Raw genomic sequence first — 12191 nt, 5'->3', positions numbered from 1 at the left:
ATCGAGGAGAGTGAAGTAGAATATAATTTACACAAGAATAGAATAACATTTTCTAACTTCACTGACCTGAAAGACAAGTTAAATAATTAAATAATCTTAACGTAGGTGAATCATGGAACATACTTCACAAAGGTGTAAATATAGTAATAGTTAAAATTGTGTTGAACACGGAACCTGAAATAATTAGTTCTATAGTTATCAATGAAACTTTGGAGTTAAGTGTATACTATAAGAACATCAAATTAGACAAGATTGGTAACTTCCATTTCCCACAGTCTGTAAAGGACCTGGATAAAATTTCAGTGCTTCTTGAAAACGTTGACACGTTAAGTTCTGAGGTTCACAGTGCAAACAGCACTAATGACATTTTAGGTTTAGCAGCATAACTTTTGAAACAAGTCAGCATCTTAGAACCGAGACTAAAAGGACCACTTTAATTCATGATTGAACAGATTGCACTTTGGTCACATGAGAGGAGGAGTCATACCCCTTCCTCTCTGATTTTATCTTCAATATTGCAGTCCATTTCACCCCATTGCTATGCATACCTCAGATATCTGCATTTATTGTATCTACCTCATCCATGTACCATCAGGAGGATTTCTTCTTCCTTAAAAGTAGATCCTAGAATAGAACATCATGATAACAATTTCCTGAAGTACATAAGGGACAAATTTTCTGGCAATGTTAGAGATAAGTTCATTGTGATTATGATGGATGAAATTCATGTTAAAACATTAATGGACTATAAAGGTGGTAATGTTGTTCGCAAAGCATTCAGTGAAGAGTAGTTAGCAACAAGTGCTTATTGTTTTATGGTTTCAAGTTTGTTGTCTGATTTTAAGGAAGTAACTCACATATTACCGGTACCTGTAAAATCAATTATTGGAGAATATCTGCATGGCGTACTAAGAAAAGTCATTGTTGGATTATAGGAAACACGGTTTAAATTTGCTTGTGTTGTTAGTGATAATAGTTCTGTAAACAGAAAATGCATGCAATTATTTTCACCTGGAAATGAATTGAAATGTGTTTATCCTAATCCTGCTGATGAGAGCAGACCACTTTTCTTTGTGTTTGATAGTGTTCACTTGCTCAAATGTATTCGCAATAACTGGTTAAATCAAAAGGATGAGAATATGTGCATGAACTTCTCTGATTTTGAGATAACAGTGTAGGGCAATGTGCTTCTTTCCTTACAATTATGAAATTATATCACCTTGAGCATGAAAAGTTCATAAAATGTGGTTTATTGTCTGTCTCTCAAAGCATTAAATCCTTCATCATTTGAAAGGCGGAATGTAAAATTAGCTCTACAAGTTTTCAATGATAATGTTTGTTACGGTGTAACGCAATTTATCCTACCCTGTGAACCTATTTTGAACTGGCAATATCGCCGTAGAAAATCTTAATCTTTCTATATGTCTAAGCGGACGGATTCCCTCGTACTACTACGTGCTTTGGTGATACTCATCGAACTTATTTATAATTCTTATTGTGGACTGATGGCAACGTCCTTGGATTATCGCATTTCTGAATTGTACGGACTGTTTCATTTCTCTTACAATAAGTGCTGCAATCTTCTGCCAGACACCCACAATGAGTTTCCCCTCCCCTAGCGCGCTTCTACCTATCAGAGCGCGGCTACTTCCTCATGGAGCAAACCTCGCCATTTTGTCCCCAAGAGTACGCATTGAGAAGTCTTGGCGTGCGGTTGTGTTTATTGGATCCTTAAGATGTTGGCGTCGTGTTGGTGTGAAGACCCCGGCTGAGAGTCTCGAGATGTGGGTTTTAAACCCAAATTACTTTGTTTCCTGCATCGTCCTATTTTGATACCTTTCAACTAATTCTGACCAGGGAAAAACAAACTCATCAGGAAGCATCTGTAAGTATGTGAGGAACCAGCTCATCATGGCTAAGCGTCAGCTTCACCCAAGTAAGTGGCTTCATCATTTGGCAAGTTATATCCTGTGAATATGAAACGGCAAGGAAATTCGTGTGATTCGTGACTTGAAAATTAACTCCTTCAAGGTGGAATTTCGTGAAAATAATTACTTTGGAAATTACTAGCAGAGGGACGTGTGTTAAATTCTAATAATATAATTATTGGTATGTAACAACTACGTAAATTAGGAAATCCTTTTAAAATTAACTATCATTTTCACCCGTTAATGAATTTCATTGATCATGTAAATTCAATATGTGTCGGGCACTTAATGCCCTTTATACTGCGTGAGGTTCCGCAGAAGCATATAATTCTGGTTTCCTTGGTTTAAAAAAAAAAAGAAAGGTAAAAAAAGATTTACCTTGCTTCTATTTTCTGGTATTTTAAACTTTGGTGTTTCCTGATTTTATTTTGGTTCTGGCCTTTGTTGTGCTTGTACTATGTTTGGTTTGGCGGGCGGATGTTTTTTGTTGCTATGGTAACGATTTGCTTTTGGGACATGATGGTGATTGTTGCCTGGCGTGATTTATCGTTGAGTCTGAGTTTACTTAAGAATTTCCGCTTTCGGTGGAAAATTTATTTGCTCCTCACTTGATCTCTTACGGTTTTCTCCCTTTTCCCCTTGTTTACTGTGTGTGTTTTCCGTGCGCTAATCTTATTTGACCCCTCGTAGTTTATTAATTGGGCTAGAGTTCTATGCTCCTGCGAAGCCTCCTCTTATTAAGAAGGTGCAATGAAACTCGTTGATTGAGTGGCTTTCCCTAGGTTTAATACGTTAGTTTTATTTCATTTTAATTAGTCTAACAAACGGGCCCCGTTTTAACCTTCTGTGAACAATTTAAGTTTTAATTCGAATCATTTTCTGTTATTATAGTAATGTTATCAAGGTGTACTGTTTCTGGTAATGATTTAGTGTCTTTAATTAGTACAACCTTCTGTTTTTAAGCTAATGATTTGCATCACTATCATTTTCTGAAAAGGACTACGTTTTTCAGTTTCATCCGTGTATTTTCTATTATTCACTAATTGTTTTGAACTACTTAAAATACTTTTATTCCCTCAGATAGGACGATGTTTTTTTTGGTTTCCTGTTAAGTTTTCATTCTTTAATTAAAAGTTTTTTTGATTGAAACCAGTGTCTCCTTTTATTATCTGTGTGGTTCAGCGCCGAAACAAGGAATTTTTATCCATTTCCTCTGGGTGTTTTATTTGGGCCTTGCTGGGTTGGTAACTGTTGGATGTTATTTTCCTATTCTTGTGACTGATTTCCTTAATTTGTTTAATAAACTTTGTTTATTTAACACCGGTTTATAGGTAGTACCGGCCGGTGCATGTTTGCTAATCACTAGTGTAGTGACTTACTGCGCTGGTGGCTTAGTAAAGTGGTAGCAGAAAGCTCTGGTTGTCTTTTTTCTTGAGGGCGCTGCTAACCATTGTCATTCCTTCCCCTTTTTCCCCTGGGTTATTGTACTTGTGATGGCATTGAAGCACTGGATTATGAAGGTTGACTATGTATGATAATTATATGCATAATTGTGAAAAGAAATGCATTCATCTTGTTTAAAGGTATTACCTTTTGTTTCATGTGATTATCTTCATGGAGTTCTGTGTCTTTCGCCTTCGTGGTGTTTTGGTGTGTTTCGGGTCAAGTGTATGCGGTTGGTAGCCCTGTTACCAGCTGTTTTGTTCGCTGTATCCTGCTTCCTTGTTTCCTGCTTCTCAGGTGACCTGTAACTTTTCCTCTCTTGTTTCTTCATAAATTGGTGAGTACGGCATTATTGATTTAATTTGGAACTTGGTGTATTATTGTAAACCTTGAAACTGTTGCTAGTATTTATATTTGGACACAAATCGATTGAGGTTGGGCTTTGAGCATGCTACGTTTTGCAGTGTGCTCTCCGTGATTCGTGTGACATATCTGTTTTAATATTTTAAAAACAACGTGTGTGTTCTCTATACTACTTCGGTGTGCATTAATTGTAATTTCTACTTGGTAAGCTCGTGTGATTTTATTCTCCGTGTGAAGTGCAGTTGGTTTTTGGTTTAAAGTATAATGTGATAGTTCGTGATCTGGGAACACTTTATTGAATTATGGGTCCTGGTCTTGTTTTGATTCCCAGATTTAATATGGTGATTATTATTATTATTACTGTTTCCTGGCCTGTGTATTTGTCAAGGTGTGTACCTGCATTTTATATGAGAAACTACTGTTTCTTAGTGTGTTCTGCTGTGCTAGTACTGGCGTGTGAACGGAAATATTACTTAACCTAAATTTAGGCCTAAGCATCGTGTGTTATTCGTTTGTGCTACTGGTATTGTACCATCATATATTAGAAATTATCTTCTCCTAGCATCGTTATTACCTGGTGCCACGTATTTTAATTATTTCTGGTGTAGTGTGATTTCTCTGGCGGTCGTGTTTTCCGTGCCCTTTGTGCATATTTATGTATTAAATCGACCTTGGGCTTGCTCGTACGGTTTTAATGCTAGCTCTGATTTTTCTAATTTAAGTGAAACCTAACCGGTGGTGAATTATTTATGCTGGTTTTGAATTTAACACACTCTATTGTGTATCAGTAACCTTGGCCTGGCAACCTTATTTAACCATTATTATTACATGCAGTGTCTTGTGGCCAGTTACGTCATTTACTGGCGTGATAGCTTGGCAAACCTGTAATGCCCTTATTAACCTGCGTAGCATCTATTTTGATTATTTATGGCCTGTTGATGTGATGGCTCTGCTTTTGTTGCGTGTTTGCTGATCTGTGCTAGCTGTGGGGTTGGTGTTTGCAAAATTGCATGAATGAAGTATTTCATTTTTACCCTGTCACACGGTTGGTATGGATTGGCGAACTGCTGGGCAGAGGTTTGAGTCATTCACCCACCTCGTCCTTAATATTATGTGTTATGGGGAAGGCATTAGTTACGGTTGTATACGGTTAACTTGTGAACCTTTTACCTGCGATGCATGTGATAATGTACTGTTGGAAACTACCTTGGGCCGGATTGATATCGTTCTTATGCTCGCCTTGCTTTCTTTGAAAATTTATTGTGATCTACGGTTGAAAATTGTTTAACTAACCTTCTATTTGATATGAGCTGCCATGTATTAGTAACCTATGACTTATAATTTTTTCTGAAAAGTTTAAAATTGGTAACCTTTCTGGGCTACTTGGGGACCGGTCATGCTTTCTAGTAGTGTCATCTTAACTTGATTTTGAAATTATATCTCCTGTATGATTTATTTTGGTAATCTGGGGCTGTCGTTGGTGATGTGTTCGTGTACCTGCTGGGCGATTCCTGGCCTGGGCTGATTGTGGGACTGGTGTTCGCCTATGGCGTGAATATGTAATATTCTGACCCTGTCTCGCTGTTGGTGTGGGCTGGTGAGTTGGTCGGGGGTCACTCGGGTTATTTCACCAAGGATTCTGTTGGTATGGGGTTATAGTGTAGGCGTTCGTTGTCGTTGAATTCTGTCAGGTCGTAACTGTGTGGATGCCTTGTGGACCATGTGTCTGGACCTATTCAGGTCTTTACTAGTTCATCCGTGCTGGTTATTGGTGGCTGGTAGTCTTCTATTTCTAACGGATGCCGTGCTCTCACATTAATTTAACCTGTTCCCTTGTTGTAGTGTGGTCGGTTAGTGTGTGGCTTTCCTCAAGTTTCTGGCTCATACATTTTGGTCTTGCTTTAGTTAACTTATGATTTCTGAAAAAGGTTGTCCTGTTAACCTCCTTGCGGTTAGGTCTGGTTCATGTGTGGATATTCTTGGGGGGCTAGTAGTTTCTTGTATGGTTTGTGGTACTCTGTCATGGTCATTGTATTAATGGAATTCCTATGTTGTGAAAATTTATAACTTATTTGTATTTAATTGCATTCCATTTTGAGTTGTGGATTCCATCGGCCTCCCTACCATTTCTACTGTGTTGGATTGCTGTTGAGCTAATGTGATCTGTAGCCTGAGGATGGAAAAGCCTCTTAACCTAATAGGATTGGGTGCAGATCGGTGTTGGGTGATGATATTGGTACCAAGTATTTGTTGTTTGGGGGTTATATTTCGGGGTGGGCATGATAGTTTCGCAGCATGTCGTTGAGGGCTGTAAGTGTCCCCTTTTCCCTATTGGGGTCTGGCGCATGCATGTTGGAGCTAGTCATGGTTATTTTATGGTTTCTGCGTTGTGTTGTTGGCTCATTATGACATGTCAGGTATGGACTGGTTCGTGGTCTTTTTATTGTACCTTGTGTCTTCGTAGATCTGGAAATACCCTTCGGTGTGGGTCTATTGCTCTGATGGAATGATTTTAACTTGTGTTATGTAACTTGTTGGTTTTGTGAGTCCTGGTTTCTTCACTTTTGATCTCACTGCGTTTCCTGTTGATCTGACGTTATCTTGTGTTCTTTTGGTACTTCTTGTTAAAGCTCAGTTAATGTTTACCTGTCACTCTTTGACATTTTTTCTGTTCAGTGGATTTAATTTGTCTTTTGACAAGATTATTTGGTCATCTTGCCGTTCTATGGGATTATTAATCTGGTATGGGACGGGTTGTTAGTTCCTGGGCGGTACCGAAGTCGCCCAACTGTTAGATTATGGGATCTACGTGTTGAGTTCCTTTATTCTTCATTATCATTGAGCATTTGCTAACGTCCTGCCATCTTTTCTGCCATGTATATTTTATTTTACCTTGTTTCCTGGTTGTATGGAAGGGTACCTGCTTAGCGGTAATGCGGCAGTATGAATCTGCGGATGTCATATATTATTAGTCCGGCTAGCTCCGAGGTCTTGCAAAAGACAACCGGTAGTTTAGGTTGCGTAGGTCATTGCTCTAATTTCCTGATGGTCACTTGGTTTGAGGTGGATTACACCATCTTTTCTTACTTGATCAGGTGTCCTGTGTGAAAGCATGTTGTTGTGAATTCAATGAGGTTTGAGGATATGTGACTTCGGATTGGTTTTCCCTCCTGACTTTCTTTCATCCATTTTCTATTCCGTTATTCCTTGGTGTTATCGAAGGAACCATTATGTGTTTGTTATTTTCCATCCTAATATTATTTTGGGCTTGGTATTGTTGTTGCTTGTTCGGTTGTTGATGACAAACATTTAGCGCACCTCACCATCTTATAGTATCAGAAGTCTCCTTCCGTACTGCCAACGTTGTCTTGACTCGAAGATTTTTCCTCTAACCCTAGGATATTTTCATTTTCCTAAACTTGCCGTAGGTGTGTCATAATCTTGAATTGAAGTTATGTTTCCTCTCAGTCCTCTTATTCAATCAAGGTAATGTGTTGTGATTGGGAATGTTGAACCAGAAATTGGTGCAAATTTTACTTGATGCCTGTGATAGTCGTGAGAAATTTTAAAATGCATTAATTGCTCATCGAGCGGTAGTATTGAGGTGGTTTTGTTCTAATAATCTGAAATTAAGTGTACCTTCGGAATGTCCGGTCCTGTAAAGTGTTATGGTTAGGAATTTGTACCTCTGAAAATACCGGGGGTTATTTAATGTCCACTGTGATGTGGTTGGTCGTGACCTGGTTTGGTAAGTACATGCGATGTATGCCTTAAATTTGTGTGTTATCTAGTTAAGTGTTCAGTGGTGGTACTGTTATTTAACTTGGCGTTGTGGATTTTTGATATTGTGATGATGTTAACTGGTAACGGATTTCCGCCGTGTGGTGAATCGGAAATTGATTATTGCTCTGCTTATTGAAATTGGTGTCGAAATTACTATCTTCTAAAACTCGGACGTGTGCACTTAAAGTGTTGTTCATTCTGTATGGGTGGTATTTGTCGAATTGCTCATGTTTGTGCGGTTTACTCTTGTACTACTCCGTAGGCAAACCTATGCTCTTATGTGGTATGCTCTGGCCCTGACTCAGTCGATTGTAGTTGAGATTTTAAATTTAATTGACAGTTGGATCTTAGTATCCGTCGGAACGTAGTCACCAATTTAGCCCATCTTTCCTCTGTTTTCCTTCTTTGCTCTTTTGCGGTTATGGTAAATTTTAATTATGTTAATGAAACAAGAAGCTGCATTTCTTGATAATCTAGAGAACATTTATTTCCTAACCTGTAATAAAGTACTTAATCTTAATATTCTTTAAACGGGTGAATTGTAATATGTAACAGGTTTTACTAGAAGCGCACTGCTTAAAGAGTGTAAATTCAGCTAAAGCTAGCTGTTTTAGACGTTAGATAAATGGAACCCTGTTTGAGGGAAGCGTGATCTCTTTACTAAACTCTTGCCACCACCAACTTGAACTGAAGTGAGGATTGTGATATTAGAATGACTCAAGGTCGGTGTGTTATTGTTATACATACATGAAGTCAGTTGTGGTCTCTATCTAATGTGGACACGATTGGAAATTTAGCTTACTTCTTGACCACTAAACTGAGCTGGAAGCTATATCAGTGAATACACTAAGCTTCGGGGGGAGAGGGCTGTTACGGTGTAACGCAATTTATCCTACCCTGTGAACCTATTTTGAACTGGCAATATCGCCGTAGAAAATCTTAATCTTTCTATATGTCTAAGCGGACGGATTCCCTCGTACTACTACGTGCTTTGGTGATACTCATCGAACTTATTTATAATTCTTATTGTGGACTGATGGCAACGTCCTTGGATTATCGCATTTCTGAATTGTACGGACTGTTTCATTTCTCTTACAATAAGTGCTGCAATCTTCTGCCAGACACCCACAATGAGTTTCCCCTCCCCTAGCGCGCTTCTACCTATCAGAGCGCGGCTACTTCCTCATGGAGCAAACCTCGCCATTTTGTCCCCAAGAGTACGCATTGAGAAGTCTTGGCGTGCGGTTGTGTTTATTGGATCCTTAAGATGTTGGCGTCGTGTTGGTGTGAAGACCCCGGCTGAGAGTCTCGAGATGTGGGTTTTAAACCCAAATTACTTTGTTTCCTGCATCGTCCTATTTTGATACCTTTCAACTAATTCTGACCAGGGAAAAACAAACTCATCAGGAAGCATCTCTAAGTATGTGAGGAACCAGCTCATCATGGCTAAGCGTCAGCTTCACCCAAGTAAGTGGCTTCATCATTTGGCAAGTTATATCCTGTGAATATGAAACGGCAAGGAAATTCGTGTGATTCGTGACTTGAAAATTAACTCCTTCAAGGTGGAATTTCGTGAAAATAATTACTTTGGAAATTACTAGCAGAGGGACGTGTGTTAAATTCTAATAATATAATTATTGGTATGTAACAACTACGTAAATTAGGAAATCCTTTTAAAATTAACTATCATTTTCACCCGTTAATGAATTTCATTGATCATGTAAATTCAATATGTGTCGGGCACTTAATGCCCTTTATACTGCGTGAGGTTCCGCAGAAGCATATAATTCTGGTTTCCTTGGTTTAAAAAAAAAAAGAAAGGTAAAAAAAGATTTACCTTGCTTCTATTTTCTGGTATTTTAAACTTTGGTGTTTCCTGATTTTATTTTGGTTCTGGCCTTTGTTGTGCTTGTACTATGTTTGGTTTGGCGGGCGGATGTTTTTTGTTGCTATGGTAACGATTTGCTTTTGGGACATGATGGTGATTGTTGCCTGGCGTGATTTATCGTTGAGTCTGAGTTTACTTAAGAATTTCCGCTTTCGGTGGAAAATTTATTTGCTCCTCACTTGATCTCTTACGGTTTTCTCCCTTTTCCCCTTGTTTACTGTGTGTGTTTTCCGTGCGCTAATCTTATTTGACCCCTCGTAGTTTATTAATTGGGCTAGAGTTCTATGCTCCTGCGAAGCCTCCTCTTATTAAGAAGGTGCAATGAAACTCGTTGATTGAGTGGCTTTCCCTAGGTTTAATACGTTAGTTTTATTTCATTTTAATTAGTCTAACAAACGGGCCCCGTTTTAACCTTCTGTGAACAATTTAAGTTTTAATTCGAATCATTTTCTGTTATTATAGTAATGTTATCAAGGTGTACTGTTTCTGGTAATGATTTAGTGTCTTTAATTAGTACAACCTTCTGTTTTTAAGCTAATGATTTGCATCACTATCATTTTCTGAAAAGGACTACGTTTTTCAGTTTCATCCGTGTATTTTCTATTATTCACTAATTGTTTTGAACTACTTAAAATACTTTTATTCCCTCAGATAGGACGATGTTTTTTTTGGTTTCCTGTTAAGTTTTCATTCTTTAATTAAAAGTTTTTTTGATTGAAACCAGTGTCTCCTTTTATTATCTGTGTGGTTCAGCGCCGAAACAAGGAATTTTTATCCATTTCCTCTGGGTGTTTTATTTGGGCCTTGCTGGGTTGGTAACTGTTGGATGTTATTTTCCTATTCTTGTGACTGATTTCCTTAATTTGTTTAATAAACTTTGTTTATTTAACACCGGTTTATAGGTAGTACCGGCCGGTGCATGTTTGCTAATCACTAGTGTAGTGACTTACTGCGCTGGTGGCTTATGTTATAGAAGGGCTGAAAGTTAAAGCTACCATATTATAAAGAAACAGCCTCATATATGATAATAATAATAATAGATTGGTGGGCTGTTGTCAATGTCAAAACACCAGGTAAAGTGGTAAGACTCAACAGCAGCTTAATGTGTACAGTCTCTTCAAATTCAGGGGAAGGGCTTCAATATTTGAAGAAATTCCTACAATGGTTAGTAAAGTGGAGAGATCTAGGTGAAAAGGTTTCATTATCATCTGAAACAATGGCTGCTTTGATATTGATAACTGAAGGATTGTTGATGTTTTAGAATATTGTTTGCCAAAACTTAATTTTTCGTATGTCCTATTAGGAAAAATTTAAACAGACATATTAGAGGACAGGTTTGGGAAATATAGGCAGCTTGCAGGAGGGCAGTACAATATATCTGTGAGACAGTTGTTTGAAGTTGAAAAGAAGTTAAAGTTACTGTCATCACTGACTCTAAATATAAGATCAAATACATTTGGGGAGATTGAAGTAGATGAGTTCTTGAACCCCCTCCTGAATCCTCTGCCTTTTTTGATTTTGATAATTCATTGTGTATGAGCATAGATGTACATGTAAGTTTACAGGATATTGAAGACTGTAACATTGACATGCCAATTTCAGTCTATTTAGCAGGATATTGTTGCTATAGTGTCTCAAAATATTTGAAATGTGAACACTGTAAAGGAATTCTTCTTATTGAGGACTTCATTGATGCTGATGATGAGGCATATCTCTAATTAAAAATAAGAGTAGGGGTAGACGTTTGTTCACTGAAATGTTTGTTATAAATGTAATAATACCGTACATACTGTAATTATCTAGTGGTAACAAAATTATGAGCGGAATTTGAAACAGAGTTTCTTTTAGTAAATGATCATAGGGAGGATGCATGTGAAAGTAAAAGTTATTCATGATAAAGAACTTTTGTGGGAGCCAGATATGTGTAATAACAGACTACCATCAGAATGTATTTGTACAAAACTAGTGTGGACTTCAACAAATATTATTTTGAATAATTATTGTAAGAAAAAAAGCTCCATGTCAAAGAAAGTATTGACGAGGAAGAAATGTGTTATTTGTCAACAGAACTGAATTTCATGCAAATCTGCATTTATGTAAAGAAGGGTGTTGTTGCTTTCAATTCTTTTTGTGTGTGGGGGACGAAATAAAACATTTATTATGAATTTCGGTATTCTGCCATTCCCTTAATTCCTGAACCTCACTTGAGTTTTAGCATTATGGAGAAACTTTGTGTATCAAATATCCCTGATTTTTTCAGAAATAAATTTATGAAGGTGTAAGTTACTTGTGTATGGAAGAATGAGTGTTAGGGGTCATTATTTTGACAGGTAAGTAGCCAGATCAATCAATCAATCAATCAATCAATCAATCAATCAATCAATCAATCAATCAATCAATCAATCAATCAATCAATCAATCAATCAATCAATCAACATGATTTTTGCAGTAATTTATTATGCGTTTGCATTTTTAAATGCTTTGAGTAAGGTAAACGTTCCCTGAAATAACTGTTCTGTTTTATTCTCTACTCAACATATTTTAAGTTTGTAGTCCATGTACAAGACAGGACCTAATATGCTATTTCAAGTACAGAGCTGTCGTGAACGCTTATAATAATAATAATAATAATAATAATAATAATAATAATAATAATAATAATAATAATAATAATAATAATAATAATAATAAATTCGTGAGGTCCACAGCGGATGACTAGCACACTCTACAGTAGTGGCACGCCTGCAGCTCACATCCCCGCCGACAGAACAAGAATAACCTAGGCC

General features: G+C 37.4%; 1 protein-coding gene across 1 annotated transcript in view; it reads right to left on the bottom strand.

Annotated features, from left to right (window-relative positions):
• The window catches only part of LOC136864344 (lachesin), a 512637-nt gene that overhangs the window by 266867 nt on the left and 233579 nt on the right, over window positions 1–12191 (bottom strand). The window lies entirely within an intron of this gene.

This window comes from Anabrus simplex, chromosome 1 (genome assembly GCF_040414725.1).
Source record: "Anabrus simplex isolate iqAnaSimp1 chromosome 1, ASM4041472v1, whole genome shotgun sequence".
Taxonomy (NCBI): domain Eukaryota; kingdom Metazoa; phylum Arthropoda; class Insecta; order Orthoptera; family Tettigoniidae; genus Anabrus; species Anabrus simplex.
This window is presented reverse-complemented; position numbering and strand designations above follow the sequence as displayed.